Source organism: Zootermopsis nevadensis, unplaced genomic scaffold (assembly GCF_977971745.1).
Source record: "Zootermopsis nevadensis isolate Lab colony 2312 unplaced genomic scaffold, Znev_1.0 Znev_ptg000002l, whole genome shotgun sequence".
NCBI lineage: Eukaryota > Metazoa > Arthropoda > Insecta > Blattodea > Termopsidae > Zootermopsis > Zootermopsis nevadensis.
This window is the reverse complement of record NW_028259134.1, coordinates 13,734,512-13,750,884: the sequence shown is the minus strand read 5'-3', so window position 1 is coordinate 13,750,884 and position 16,373 is coordinate 13,734,512. Positions and strand designations below refer to the sequence as shown.

General features: G+C 37.7%; 1 protein-coding gene across 1 annotated transcript in view; it reads left to right on the top strand.

Annotated features, from left to right (window-relative positions):
- Positions 1–2,564: 2,564 nt before the first annotated feature.
- SK (small conductance calcium-activated potassium channel) overlaps positions 2,565–16,373 on the top strand; it is a 349,222-nt gene continuing 335,413 nt past the window's right edge. Inside the window, exon 1 of the mRNA XM_087350045.1 lies at positions 2,565–2,903. The gene's annotated coding sequence lies outside the window, so the exon portion shown is untranslated. The remainder of the gene's footprint in view (positions 2,904–16,373) is intronic.

Genomic DNA, 16,373 nt, shown 5'->3' with positions numbered 1-16,373 from the left:
TACTGCAATCCGTATTTTGGTGTTAAATCCTTGTTTGCGATGTTTCAACGTGCAGATTGGGACATTTGATAAGTGTACGAGTACACGGGGCCGACACTTAGGACAAATGGCATAAATATTGGAATCTAAGACGATAAGTTTTAATGGCCATTATAAAGGAAATTGATGATTTTAAACTTTCATTAGGTATCATAAAGTTACATGATACTACCAAATGTAAAAAGGGATTAGCATTGAAATGATCCTGGTTTAGTCATGATCCGTGGTTTTCCCAAGCCTCGAATATTGACGGAGTGACAACTCATTTGTTAGCTTTAGTGCCAGCCGGTGAGCAGAGTACAGCTAAGAAAAGATTAATTCAACTGTTGCTCCTGTTTAAGATGGCTGTCGTGTGGGTTATGTCGTGTAGTTTGGTAGAAGCTTACTGATGTTTCAGGGGTGCTTGCTGTCTCTGTCGTCAGATTGATAACCCAGACTGCATGACACAACAACCCGGAAGACAGCCATCTTCCGACTTGCTGGAGTGAGAACCCAAAATCTCATCTGTTGCTACTATTTATTAAGCATCATGACTGGAAAGTTATGGAAAGAGTTGCCTTAGCTTTTAATAAATAATATAGCACTTTTTAGTAAACTGTTATCACATTTTGTGTTGTTTTCTTAGACACTCCATACTAATTTAATACCAATGAAGTACACTTTTTATCACTTATGATGTGATAATAAGTGTGTGTAGATCCTTATTGTAACTGTGAGAAAAAAAATTTCATCCCCCTATTTGCTCCCCAGACAGTTATACATATACTATTCAGTTCAATGTATTGACATACAGAATCAAAGAATATTTTAATAAAAATAAATTGATGGTTCTAGGTATAATTTTATCATTTCATTTTAAGGGTACGCACAGTTGTATATTTTAATTTGATGTTCAAAATTTGGGAAGTTTTTTGTGAGTTCATAGTTACGTTATGTATTTCTGTACAAGCCTTCTTAGGTTTTTTGGCATAAGTCGTAATTTCAAAATTTATATTTTATGAAATTTATAAATCAGAATTTATTAAGTGATACCAGTTAACCTACTCCATGGAGATGAGTCCTCCTTAAGATGCTTATAATCTCTCGGCTAGTTTTGGTGAAATATTGATATTGTTCTGTAGTTGCTGACAATAGTACTGTTATGCTTCCTGAATTCTGGAACAGCAGTCTGAAGATGACTGTCTTATGGGATGTTGCACCATATAATATGGTAGAGGTTTACCGACGTTTCAGAGATGCTCGTTGCTTCCATCAGGGACCTGGTGTAACAAAAACCGGTTTGGTCTTCTGTCCTGTTCAGTTTTCGGCCTACGAAAACCGTCTTTATTCTGACTCAAACCCAGGAGCTATCCAGACTGAGGTTGTAATAATTTTCGTGTTTCTAGGGTTAGAACGCTGATAGCAACAATAGTCTCCTGTCATATCCTTCTCTTCTACTCTTCCATGATAATGTTTCAGTCTTGTTCAACACAAAGACTAAAATCTTTCTCTTCTGGCAATAAAAACCGCAAGGAATTATACACTCTCGGGGCGGGGTTATGACAGTTAACCCGATGTAACAGGTACGGCCGAGAACCACTTAGAGTTATTGTTCACTGTGTTGTAAAATCTGTCTAGAAGTTGCTTTCAAATAGTTGGATATCTCTAGGTGCGTGTAAATTGCAGCAAAAATTGTGTTCTGCGAACATCTAAATTAATTCTTCCTAGAGCGGAGAAGAAGGTTCTTTCTCATCTCCTGCTCGTAACTTTGGTATGTGTCTGAATTGTTTTTATCGTCCGACGATATAGTTTGCTCTGATTTAGTATCTTATTTGTGTTTATTTATTTTGCGTGTTTTTGTCTGTTCCTTTAACTCGTGCTGACTTTGTACTTGGCATTTGGACTATTGAGTTAACACGCATAAAATAAAATTATTATTAAAATATACCTTAGCATTGTGATGCGATTGTTTTATTTTATGTTTGTTAACAATTTTACTACTTTTTTCAAATAATGTATCTTCTTATGGTACAGCAAACGTGGTTTTTACGTGTGCGTTCATAATTAAGATTTCAGAACAGATTTCGCAGAAATAAAATTAATGTCTTACAAAATAATTAGTTAAAAACGAAATTCTGCTTTTAAATATATGAATGAGAGATAAGTCTACATTCGAAAGTAGCCAATAGCGACCAAGTAACTGCCAATAGCTGTTCTTTGTTTTTTTCTCAACTTTTTGTGGAGTTTATAACCACACTGTCTTAGTGAACAGTTAATTAAATAGAATATGGAAGGAAGCAGTCGTTAAATAAAGGAATTTTTTCGGAGGGACTAAATAAAAGCAAGAAATACTACAGGCAGAATAATAGTTCGTGATTTGAATCACCTAGTTAGGACGTTGTCTGTAACACAGCTGAGTCACGAGTGCTTGCCATGAGAAGTGTGTAATTTTTGTGTTGCGTTCAAATGTAATTTATAAGAATCTATAGCCGAATATAATACACTTTGCTGTTGGTATTTATATTTTAGAATCTAATTATTGCAGACTAGTGTGAGGTCATATTTCTGTGGGCAGGTGTGCTTTTATTGGAAACGACTCAACTTAACAACTGAGATAATCATGCTGTCATTATATAGACTAGGCTGTGGGTGAGTGACTATTGAGTTTAGATAGTTTTCAAGTGCTTTTCTAAGCCAAACAAGAGTTTTTTTTAATGCAAAACACTGTTCGGTTAGACATATTTGGTTGTGTGATTCGCAGTAGCTTCCGTATTTGTTCGGTAGTGTGCGCTGACGCGGGGAATTTCAGTGGCAGCACAGCTTTCTGAGTGTGCGCGTGTGGTGCAGTGAAACAGCTCTGTGCCTGTTCACGGACGAAGGTTATGGTGAGTAACCAGTAGGCTTTTGCACTATTATTAAAATGGACTAATCTGTCATTATATATTTATGGTATGACATTCGTTTCTTTTGTTTGTACGATGTTTCAGCGTTAATTACTATTTTTCACACGTCTATAGTTGTAATGAATTACGTGATTGTGGCTCTGTTTCATGTACTGTTGTATATTTATATTAGGTTAAGATAGGTTATGTTACATTACGTTCTTGATGGACTAATCGAGAGCAAACAAATCGCATATATTGACACAAGTTTGTCGACAGAGAATAGCTTTTTGGTGCAGACTAAACAAACTCAGAACCCATGAACATCGAATTCAGGTCGGCTTGGTAAGAAAAAGCATGAGTCATGATGTAAGGTCATTTTCGTTGCTACAGAGTGGCGCAGGAAATGATACCCGATTACAAGTTTAAATGAAAGCTTTAATAGTTATATAATGATATATAAGAGCACAAAGAAAAATTCATGGAAATTTTTCTATCCTTTATGGATTACATGCTCAGTGTGACCACCGTTCCGTCGTGCAACTTCAAAACACGAACGGCTCCGTTCGTGATCACTCGACGGCACATATCATCCGTAATTTCAACACACATTTGAACAGCCAAAGCTCTGAGTTGTATTATTGAGGCCGTTTTTAAACATTTTTCCTTAAGGTAACTTCAAAGGAAGAAATCGCAGGTGTTTATGCCCGGGCTGTTGGGTGGCCATTTCTGTCCATATGCATGCAGAGCAGGATGTCTATGGCCTCCCAACATATGGAACCCCTGTGACTTCTTCCTTTCAGTTTACGTCAAGGAAAGACTTTAAAAAACAACCTTAATAATGCAACTCAGGGCTTTGATTGTTCTAATATGTGGTGAAATAGAGGAAGATATTCAGTATTACGTTTCCTAGTTTGTTATATAAACAATTTTGTATATTCTTTGACTTTGATATTACATAATTTGTAAAGTATCTAGAGGGGATTCTCTCTAATATTTTAATTGGTTGGGGGGGGGGGGGGGGGGCTCACAACTCTCCTCATTCTTAGGTTGCGCTGCCTGTTTTAGACATCAATGCTGTTAAAAGAAGTGTATCACCCCAATACTTAAAAATGCATCGGGTCTCGCCCTAGACCGCCCTAATTCGACAGTTCAGTCAACAGTGGTAGTAATGTAGCCACATCGTTTTGTGGTATTCTTTTCTATAAAGGCTGCATTTCCGTCTTATTAACAGATACATTACACCAAATAGTTATATTATTATTTTAAATATTGGTCTATATTATATGAAATTATTTTTATAATTATATTTGTTATTAATTTCTTAAACGAACGGTTTTATCTTGATGTTACGAAAGCAGCGGGTTATTTCCATGTTCGTATCCTTCCACTATATTTGTAATTTTAACTGAAGGTTTATAATTAATTTCCCGTACACACATTGCCTTCATTCGTGTCATAATTATGTTATAAACTGGATATGAGATCTTTCTAGACAATACCGTTCTTAAATATTTAATTTCCCATTTCGAACTTTACCCACTGATCATAAAATAAGGTTTTATTGCACTTGGCAAAATACAGTAAATCCCAGCACGAAACGAAATCGATGAATTTGTACAAGGCTTTTAATAACATTCTCGTCTACGGCGCCATTTACGACTTTAACAATGACAGCAATGGCGTGGTTCATTGTTCATGACACCAACGTTTCTCTGATGACGTCACAACTTTGGGTGGTATTGCATGAATAAAACCGAGGGCTGCCTTGGAACTTGCTTAATCATTTCCTTCGTAGCACATTATACTAAATTGACGGAATTATGGTGTTAACATTTTCCGAAGTTTGTCTATATGTTTACATGAGTAGAGACACGTCTATGTTTACCCTGGAGTTGACGCCTCAAGATGTGAAAATTCTTAAATCTAGAGATCTTTTTCTGTAGCATATCGTTTAAATGGAGGTAGGTTCCTGAGTGGATATTATTGAAGATTTCTGTCTTCTGGGTTGTTGCGCTGTGTAGTCTGGTCGATGTTTACCAACATTTCAGAGGTCATTCTGCCTCCGTCATCAGGGCGATGAGTATGAAGATTTCTGTCTTCTGGGTTGTTGCGCTGTGTAGTCTGGTCGATGTTTACCAACATTTCAGAGGTCATTCTGCCTCCGTCATCAGGGCGATGAGTATGAAGATTTCTGTCTTCTGGGTTGTTGCGCTGTGTAGTCTGGTCGATGCTAACCAACGTTTCAGAGGTCATACTGCCTCCGTCATCAGGGCGATGAGTATGAAGATTTCTGTCTTCTGGGTTGTTGCGCTGTGTAGTCTGGTCGATGTTTACCAACATTTCAGAGGTCATTCTGCCTCCGTCATCAGGGCGATGAGTATGAAGATTTCTGTCTTCTGGGTTGTGGCGCTGTGTAGTCTGGTCGATGCTAACCAACGTTTCAGAGGTCATACTGCCTCCGTCATCAGGGCGATGAATCGCACACTTACCGTTGTAAAAACATCAAATCTTACATGTACATTTTTAATTGTAGATTTTGTGACTGTGATATTCGTTGGACCAAACATGGCGATTGAGAGGCCTGTGCTAATGTTTCGCGCTATCGCAATGCTATTTTATATGTTACTTATTTGTTTGTGGTTTATTTAACGACTATGTCATTAGCTCTTACTGTATAATGTCGAATGGTAGGATGTTTAATGCAAACTGAATTGGAAAGTATATAGATCGAAGCATTCGCAGTATTTGCCTGGAGGAACTGGGGAACACCACGAAAATTATCAGTCGGGATTAGTCAGTTTTCCGGGCCAAGATTTAAACGTGGGATCAGGAAGTCACGTGCGGATGCAATATTTGGGCCATGAAGGATTGGCGTGGAAACTTCGCCGTCGCACTAACTGCACGTTTTTCCTGTGTGGCCGCTTATCGCTTTTAAAACTTGGCTCAAGATAGGACATTTTCCTTACGAACTTCGCCTTTCAGCACGTTCCGGTAAGCTACCGGAGTAAGTTCTGACGGAATGCGCGCAGTCTCTTTCACAAGTAATTTTTATCCCTCTTCAGTAAAACGAGGGAAATTAAGAGGGATAATTCAGTCAGTGAAGTGACTGGGTTTGAGTTTATCTCCAGAGAGGGGCAGGTATTTTCCTAGTTCTCCTCTCTGTCACGCCAAAATCGGCTCTGGAGATTATCCAGCATCCAACCCGGTGGGAACAGGGATCTCGTTTCGCTGGTAAAAGGCGAACGACGGAAATACGTACGAAACTGACCAATTACTTCTACCCAGTGTTGAAGTGCCGAATACATGTGGAGCTTTACTTCCATGCCCGGAAGGCTTACGTACTTTCATAACATGGTAGTTGGGCACATGGACGATTTAATTTTAACATCAGAAACAATTACTGGCGGAATATTTACTAACTGAAGGTAGAGACAAAGCTAACTTTGTGCAGAATTACTAGAGGTTTGTTGGTAGGGGTGTACACATTCTTAAAACTCAGGCGATTTTCATACTTCGATTACATTTACTTGAAGGAAACTAACCTACGACATCTAGTGGACAGAAAACTGGATCGGCCTTAGAAAAAGAAAATATCCCAAGGTTTCTGTCGGGAGCCAGTGTGTCCGACTCGTCCGTAGTCCGTTGTTTTAGGGTACGAGCTATAATGGCTCGGACGCCTGTACATACATTGCAGCGCAGTCATCCGGTGGTACATTCAACGAACGGTATGCTCTGACACATTCTTCTCAATTATTTACACACCGGTATATTTAGTTCGATAATTTCAATATTGACAGTGAGACCGTACATCAGTTGTTTATAGATTTCGAAAACAGTCTATGACTCTGTCAAGAGTGTTCTTTGCGATTTTGGAAAATTTTAAGTCTGTAATTATCAACTGATTTGTGGACCTTTGAACTAAATTACTGAAAATATGGCGATAACAAACCGAAACAATACACGTGTGTGAGTAATTGCCGCGCAATTTGTTTTGCCAAAGTGTTTAACAGAATTGGCTTTACTTTGTTATTTGCCATCTTAAATACAAAATCCTCTTTCTCTATTAAACATGCAAGGGTTCAACGTAGATTTATTATAACAACGAAATGGTATTTTCCAAGGTTCACCATAAGATCATGTATGCTTTCTCAGAGATGAGTGCGTGAGGCAAAGCTGTATTTTTTTCTGAAAGAAATCCATTAATTAGATTAAACCATTATATCAGAACAACGTACATTTATTTTCTCTGTCTTACTTCCTCTGCAGAAAAACTTGTTTGTGTAGAAGTTCTTTTCACTGTGAGAGTCAGGGGAGTGTACAAAAATGTACTTTTCTGGATGTTTTACAAAACTGCATTGGAGTATAAAAACAGGTGGCTTACTTCTATTGCATATCGGCATACATATGAGAAATGCATAAGAAAATTGAATGACAGAATACCAATTATAAGTATCAAATATAATAAATGTTTCAACACAGGTAATATAAAAGCGTGCCAATTCTATCTACTACTAATCTTTACAATTTAGGAATCTAAACACCATCTCAGTATTATTATCGTTCTTGGTTTTATGAAAAGCTGATTAAAAAATGGTTCACAAACAAAACTCAATTTACATTGCATGTCTCCTCTTTGATCTCTTTAATCTACATGTCCATGTTATCACAGCCTACTAGACTTCACTATCCGAATAGTGATGTTACCTGCATAAGTCCTGAAGAGTCCCGTTATGTAATATTATGACAGTTCAAAATGGAGGACCACATTTCATAAAAGAAGTAGAAAAAAGTATTGGGAATGCAGAAAGGTGTATGCAATTTTTTTGAGAATGTGGTAGGTACATAGAAATTGAGAGAATTCGCTTATTAATAATAAATTAGTAATAAATTTGAGAAAATATGGAAGCATCGCACCATCGCAAGAACAAAGATGAGGGACAAGTTGAACCGAACGGAAGACGAGACGTTTTAGAAGTGTCACTAACACAGATACGCGTGAAATTATTGCCTATTTCTTGTCTCTTGAACCGAGTAAGTTATTTGTATTCAGGAATAAACAGTTTGCATTGGTCCTCTTCGAATCCTTTACTACAGAACCATTTCTGACATTAAATGGCTTCTTTTTCATATCGCTGTCGCTGATACAGATGGTGTAATGATAACACTTTACAGTAAACTTGGAAAGGAATGTGATTCGAATCTCAGCCAACTTACCGGATGTTCTGGGCAAAGGGTTTTGCATTTTCAGTCACTGTCTCCAGGCGAATGGCGGGAGATTACTGAAAATAGGCTACGGTCGTTTTAATTGCGGGCGGCCGAAACTGAAGGTCGAAGTGATTTTCGAAACCCAGTAACAAGTCCCGAATCCCACAAACTGATTAACTACTCATATATTATGGCCAACATTACCCGACCGTACTGCATACTAATTTGGCTAAAAACAATGTGTTTTATGAAGTATAATTAACTCATAATGAAATGATATTTTGTAAACTGTTTATTTGTGTCTGAAGATCCCAGTTCATCGGAACTGTTATATGTGAATGGCTTCTTGTTAGACCTAGTCGATAGTGAGAGAATATTAATAACTCTGGACCATAACCCGTGCACATCTGGAATATTTCATACCTCTGGAAATCAGTTAATAACTAATTTAATTCTTGTTTAAAGTCAAAGTCTTTTACATTGGCAGTGCGGTCATCCACCTCAATGGACGCCGGTGTTTAAATTCGTGCAAAGAGCATGGATTGATGTCTTTGTCCTCATAGCCAGTCTCTATTTTCACTGGACGTCTTGGCTAAGCGTCTGCTGTGTTGGTTGGGTTCCTCGATACGGAGGTTGGTTGTATTAACCGGGATGGTTTGTTGATTTCGCAGTAAAAATAAAGCGTGAATTCTAGTTTACAGCGAGATATAGCTGCTTCTTTCCACGCCATTACTAATTTATTATTCACAATCATACTTCCACTCGCTGCTATGTAACATTTACTTAAAGGAACCGTGGTCTTTAAAATTTCTGGGCTCTGCTGAGGTGTTCCCATTGAAAAGTGATTTATTAACATCTAGAAGTATGGGGACAAAAAAATTTCTGAGTGAGAAATAATGATACTGGATTAGAAAGTATTCAGTCAGAAAAACGGAATTAATTTTGATTGGTTTTCAAGATTTGTTCCAGCATCGTCGATTTAGAATCCAATCTGACAGTATGTTATTAATTGAGAATATATAATGTTACTGCTGTCTTTTTTCTTTTTAAAATTCTGTATGTATTTCTTGTATCTTATCTCGTCGTCCTCCTTGACTTAATTATAATAATATGAAGAGCACAAATTACGGAGGTCTCCTTTATGACATTTTCTCTGACCCCTTTTTCAAATATCCCCCCTCAACACGCTGTTTACATTATCTTAGTCTTTTATAAATTGCGAAGCTCCTGTGAGAAACTTTGCTCCATTTGCTATCGTCCCGGTTAAGTCTAATTTTCAGGCCTCTGTTTACCTAAAAAAGGGGTGGAGTCTCACGTTTTCTGAGGCGCTGCTTAGACTCCCCCGGGATGCACATAATTACGGTATTGCGGTCGATAACATTCCTCCTGCCCCTCGCTAGTGTACCGGTGTTGTTTCAGTTACATTCCCTGTCGAGGTTGTCATACCGACGGTCCTGTAACTATCAGGCATTCGCTTGTTATATTTTTGAACATGGCTGTCTTCTCGTATAACGTTAATCTATAACAAACAATAAATGGCTTCATTAAGATACGAAAGCAGGGACTCTAGCCATCACGACTGAGACGTATGTGACTACAATTATCTGAATCTTCTTCATCCTATCCTCGTTTGTTCATATTTCGTAAGTTTCTTCTTAGTTAAAGAGTAATCACCACCTATTATAATACATTTTCATATACTGTTTTACCAACGCGACATGATTCGACCGGTTTGGTTATATTTAGGTTTTTATGAATATACGTTGTTAATCTGAGAGTCTAAATGATTTTGAAGGCGATGTTTTTATCACGAAGGCCGACATGAATATTATTTTGAATATTTTCTATCGTCTTTGGGTGATCGGAATCAGCTCGTTCTGAGGGGTCCAACGGAATGGGGACTTTATTTTTCCTCCATTACGTTATAACAGACACAGATTGAGTTTTCGAAACGTCGTGCTTGAGGAAACCCAAGACGAAGGACGATGTCCAGAATAATTATCCTGTTCACGGTAAGCTAATACTTTTTACATTAGAAGTATTATAAAAATCGTGCCAACTTCTTTACCACCATCTCAGACCTAAAATAATATGATTATGCGACGTCTTCTACTGTATAACTTTCAAAAAGTATGTTTTTATTGAACTTTTATAGTAAAATAGTTTGTGCCTTATTGATAGAACATCTATTTTAAAATGAATTAAACAATAGATACATTTATACATGTAGCCCTGTAATCGTTACAGGTTTGACAATAATTTTAGAATATTTCTGAAGTTCCTCTTATAATTTATGTTCAATAAAAGAAAACAGAAGATGACCAAAGTGGTCGAAACGTACAGAGTTACTTAAGCAGTTTGTGAAGAAGAGTAATTTAGACTGTTGTTACATGTTGAAATAAAATAAGAGCATGGAAGTTCTTAGTTATTTCGTTCCCTAACTGTGCAGTCTTAATGGGAGGGTGACAGTGATTCATAAACTGGGCGTAGTAGGAAGCCGTCTGGCACGTTTTAGCGTCGCGTAACTCTTCTGGAGGTGCACAAGAGGAACATCACAACTGAACAGGCCGCCGGGTCGAGTCGTGTTAACTTCCCATCTACTATTAGGTCTCCCAATTGATCTTTCTACCCTCCAGGTTTCCTAACCACATTCCTATGTGCATAACTTTCCGATTAATTAGCCCATTCTTTGAGGCATCGTTAATTGTTTAACATTTCATTTATCCCTATTTATTCATTCACTCGTACTGTCATTAATACAATTCTTAATCACACATTACTTTAATTTATTCATCCGTCCATTATTCCATTCATTTATATGCGCATTAACAAAAATATATACTGCATTTTTTCACACTTCTGTTCGCACGGGGCGAATCTGTTTTCAGTTTGACAGGTCAGTTGTGATGCGACATAAATGTATTCATCTGATAGTTCCAGTGTTGTCGCCAGTTCCTATCGCTTCATGTGTGGTGAGAATCGAACTCCGTATGGAGGTTAGTGCAAGATCTATGTTCTCTCAACGTGACGAATTCGGACACAAGGCAACAGCCTTGTGTCCGAATTCATCATATACAAGTGATATGTGTTGCCAACTGTTCATTGGTTTGGTCTGACTTCATTTAACATGAAGTCAGCGTATTTACAATTTGTACCTTGAATCAGGACGTGAACCTTTTTACTTTTATTTACTACAGAGTATAGTTAATCACATGGACCGGAGTCCTTCTTCGGATGCTAACAGTCGCTCAGTAAACCAATAAATTCTCCGCATTTTGTGGAACCAGTTTAACTCTTGTTTTGATTAGGTATAAAGCTATATCTATCTCGATATTACGGGTAAATATATGAGTAGATTGACGAAATTTGAGGACAAAGTGCTCACCAGAAAAATCGGATCTAAGAGGGAGGAAGTGACGGGAGGCTGGAGAAAATCACGTAATAAGGGACTTTATAAATCTTTATGTTTACTTGATGTTTTTAGGGTGGTTTTCACGTAGCAAGATGAGTTGCACTGAGAGAGGTGAGAAATTGTCACAAAATTTTCATCTGAAAACATGAAGGGAAGATACCACTTGGGGAGAGACAGGCGTAGACGGAAGGAAAATATTAAAATGGATTTTAGGGAAACAGGTTGTGGTAGTGTTGACTAAACTAAACTCTCTCAATATAAAACAAAATACTGATATTATGTACATGGTATCGTAAAATCGGGTAATTTGTTGGCGGGTTATCTGACCAACAACTTTCCAAGAAAGAGTTAGTACCATATAGTTTGGTTGAATAGGCTCAGTCGTTGTCCGCGCTCTTCACCCCTGATAACGTAATCACAATATTGACTCTGTGGAGGGTAGGCGAATTTACGAAGCGGCAGGAATGGAGAGCACTTGATCCATCATTTAATGACATCTCGTATTACAAAACGGATTTATTAAATTGGCGGAAGAGTTTTCTCCAGTTATTGAAATAGAGAGAGTTGTTAGGATGCCAGTCTCAGAATCTTATTTCAAAAGTGGGCTATGGAGATTTCGTTTATGGCGTCGAAATACGCACGAAGACATGTATATTCTGACATCAGAACTAAAACGAATTTGAAACACAAAGGTCGCCTGAATAATGTTCAGAAACTTAGTTTCTATCTCAAGAAACCAACACCTCCACATTACGAATATAATTTAGGAAATGCTGTTTACGAAACAATCGCTTTTTATTTTGAGAGTCGTAATGAAAAATTTAATTGCACTCAGTCAGAAAAGGGGAGTTGTTGGATGTTGTGTCAGTCAGTATATGTAGATTACTACATGCATAAAAAATGTGATGAGTTGTCGCTGTGCCAGCAGTGGGAATTATACATAAACATTGCACACTTACCAAATTAAGAAGCGTGTTGTGTTTTTTTAAAGATGGGACCACGCCCTGCTCTCGTGACATTGTACGTTGTCATCAGTGTCCCGTCCACTTATCGACGATGTAGCAGTGAAACGAGCACATCGATATATCGCGACCCCTTACAGCTTCATATATGGGTTATATAACTGGAACGTTCAACTCCACTGATACCAAAGATCACTGTTAGATGCAACCCATAATTAGTTCCATCTACTTTACAATCTTACAATCTGTTTACCGAAGACGCCTCTTAATAAAGTGCTCGTAACTCTCGTCTCCCAAATGACAGCTTCTCCAGAGAAAATCCCACCAAAATTATAAATGGATTTCTTGTGTGTTAAATCCTTTTCATTCATGACAATACAGACTTTATCCTTTTTAATTCAGTATAGTTTGTTTGTCTCTTCGTCAGTTGGAAATGGGATTTATGATAAATACCTATCAAATAAGAGATGTAGAGAATTTCATAGAAACTTATGTTATTCAACCTGACGTTATAAAATTGAGTGTCGCTCCATATACCACAAGTGTTATCACTAAGCTTTTAGATTGTTATACGATTCCCAGGAACATTAAGCTGACGTAGCGTTTGTAGTAGATTCAAAAGATCAGTGCCTGTTCGAAAAAAAGGTTAACCCAGTAACGCATAGAATATATGAGATAATCGTAAAGAGATGTTATTACTCAACAATCATAATACATAATTTATGGCAAATTATTCACGGGAATTATTTACTTAAACACAGGTATAAAATTATTGAATTGTTTTCTGTTCTTACTTCGAAATCTTGCACTGTAATTATATGGACGGAGCAGACATTTATCATTATTGAAGCAATATCCCTTTTAGTATCTGAAGTTCTGTCCCCACGTTTTTGTGTCTATAGTTATTGCAAAGAGAATATATTTGATACGATAATTTTTAAATTTCATTTGGAAGGGATTTGAGAAGAAGCTGTTTTACCTTGTTTTAAATTAATATTAATGCGTGTTTATACACAAGATGTATCGAAGCTGAATATAATGTGTTTCAATATTTGGCACAGCATCATTAAATAAGCCTAAAACAACGTTTTGCGAGTCGTAACGCAGAGAGTGTTTTTGCCGAATTAAATTTGTACGTAATATTTGTGAAATAAAGAGCTAAACTTGTAATTAGGTCTATTTTTAATGAATGTGTGTACTTCGTTCTCTAAGAAAATAATGGGTATCATGTTTGCGGGATACTTTTGACCGCATTTGTAGCTCAAATCGCGATTTTAAAATCAGGTAAAATTATGAGTATTACTTAACCTTTATTTATTTCCATTACTGTTGAAATTTCAGTATGCAACGGAAAATTCCACGTTTCAGTGATTACGTTACGTCGTTACAATTGAGGATACACCCTACTAGATGCACATAGACTGTTTTGACTTTACATTCTAGTAAACATAACTGACCTTGCCATGTTTATATTCATCGTGGACACGCAAAACGCATCTCCAAGATCCACACGCTTGTGATCTTATTACGCCGTTGCTGTGCCAGACACGCCCATTTGTGATCAACAAACTGCAATATAGGTTATCAGATTTTCGAGTATGTCAGACTGGGTTATATTCTGTACTACGCCACACGCATAGATAATTAATTATACTTACTACTAAAGCTGCAGCTACTGTTGCTACTACTCCAGCGCGGCCAACAAATCTACGATACTCCGGAACTTTGAGTGGTGATTCCACTTCGATCAATGCTCTTAAAAACCTCTTCCCCTCTGCTTCGCCACACTTTCTGTCTTCTGCGGGTTGTCACATTTCAGGCACAGTATTGTCAAAATTAATGCGAGTGAGTGACTTGTACGAAAGGCCTTGTATTAACATTCTTAACAAAGTTATTCTCAATGGGAAAAGAATCAGTACTGTGTAACAGCATAATTTTGTAGTGCATAGTTAATTCATTATCAGGGTGATTCTCCGTGATAAAGGAGGCAGCAAGTACCTGTGAAACGTCGGTAAACTTCTACCCGACTATATGGCGCAACAACTCAGGAGACATATTCGCAGTAGCGAAAACCTAAAATCTCACTACTATAAAGTTGTTTTGAATTGTATCAATTAACGTTGTGAGTTCTTCTAACACCTTCGCCTACCGTTTTAGTAGCCCGTGGCTCTTGTTTAAGATCTCCAAGTAAGTAAATATGCTTTTGTTCTGAAGAGCCTAGGCTTTAAGTAGCCTGTTTTCAGCTCTTCTCTCCCGATTTCTTTCTTTGGCGTCAGAAATACTCAACATAATAGATAAGAAAATTGTATATTATTTATTAGACTACGAGCCAAAAGTTGGTAAACCGGGATAGTTGTCAGTAAGGTGACTATGTGTCGGATGACCGAGGTTCAGTTCCGAAGCCCTCCTATTAAACGGGTACGAGGGTTCTTTTCCCGGGGAAGACCAAATGGAAGTTAAAATTAAGCTGACCATTTGTCTCGCTCACTTGTCGAGGTTAAGAATGCCAGACCCTCTGTTGACGTTCGAGGAGTGACACGTACACAGAGGATCAACTTATGAATTTGGTAAGGAAATTAGAGGAATAAAGTCAGTGGAAGGAAAATACAGTAATAACAAAAGAAAACAGATTTATAATTTTTTTTAAGCTGGCTTCTGTAAAACTGATTAAACCAGACATAAGAGGCGTAAATCTGAAATGCCGCTTTTCGAACTATCCTGTTTTGATCGCACATTGACGTTTGTTCTGTGGGAGACGAAGAAAATATTGTGCTGACACTCGAACACTTTTTACGTTTCCTAAGCAAGAAATATTTCCTGCAGCTGACAGCAAAATCAGAACCTGATGCGTACTTTGACATATTCAGCCTGAAAACCGAGACGTTGGGATACTATCATGTGCATCGAGGACTGTCATCTTTCAGATTGCCTGTCTGGCTTCTGAAAAAGTCTGCAAGGAAGTGGCGCTCTGCTTTCAGTCCGCAGTACTTAGGGAAATAAAAAGAAAAGAATGCCGTGGAGCGTATCTTTGTCTGCGGATGGGAAGCACTGGTCTACATGAAACAAATGAAAGCACGAAGGAAGGCCAAAAAGTAAAAATCAGTGTTGGCAGCACTGAAGAGGACGGTGGATATAACAAAATAAAAATTTAGCAAATTTACAAATTGATAATACTGTGATGCTTTAACATGGCTACCCCGTCGACAGACTAAACCACACAGCAACAACATTCTGTGGTCTGATTTTTGTAGACGGTCCAGCAAACCAGAAGACAACCGTCCTCATACCCGTCGCCGTAAAAATCTCAAATCTTAGTCATGACGTTTAAACGTTTGCAGTTACTATTTAGTGAAAATGAGGATGCTGTTTAACATGAGCCTTCCAACTTGAGGTTGCCAATACTTTTGTATTTAGATATGTTGATGCTGCAGTAAGACAGGACCGCAGAACTTAAAGAAAGGTAATTGGTATCCGGAATTAAGAGAGCTCCTATCATACGAATCTGACTGACAAATCTATAACACTTCAAACTTTTATCCACAAGGTACTCGACTTAAGTCTCTACCATGTTATGTGGACTGGCCTCAAGTCAATTTGTGGTTTTACTCTATTTATCCAATGAATGTAGGGGTAGTACCCTCGATACAGGTCATGACACCCCTTCCAAGTCCTTACCTAGTCACTATTCGTAATCACCTTCAACTTTATATAAGGCGTCCGATTCCTCAGTTTTTTTATGGAAATACCGGAGCGGTTTATTGGAATCTATGGAACAACTAAAAATATCGATACCAGAGTACTGTCCTGTAACTTAATCACCCAGCTAATTTTTCCAGAACGTCAGAAAATCAATCTGTTATGGCCTATAAACCTACATGATGCAATCCCTGT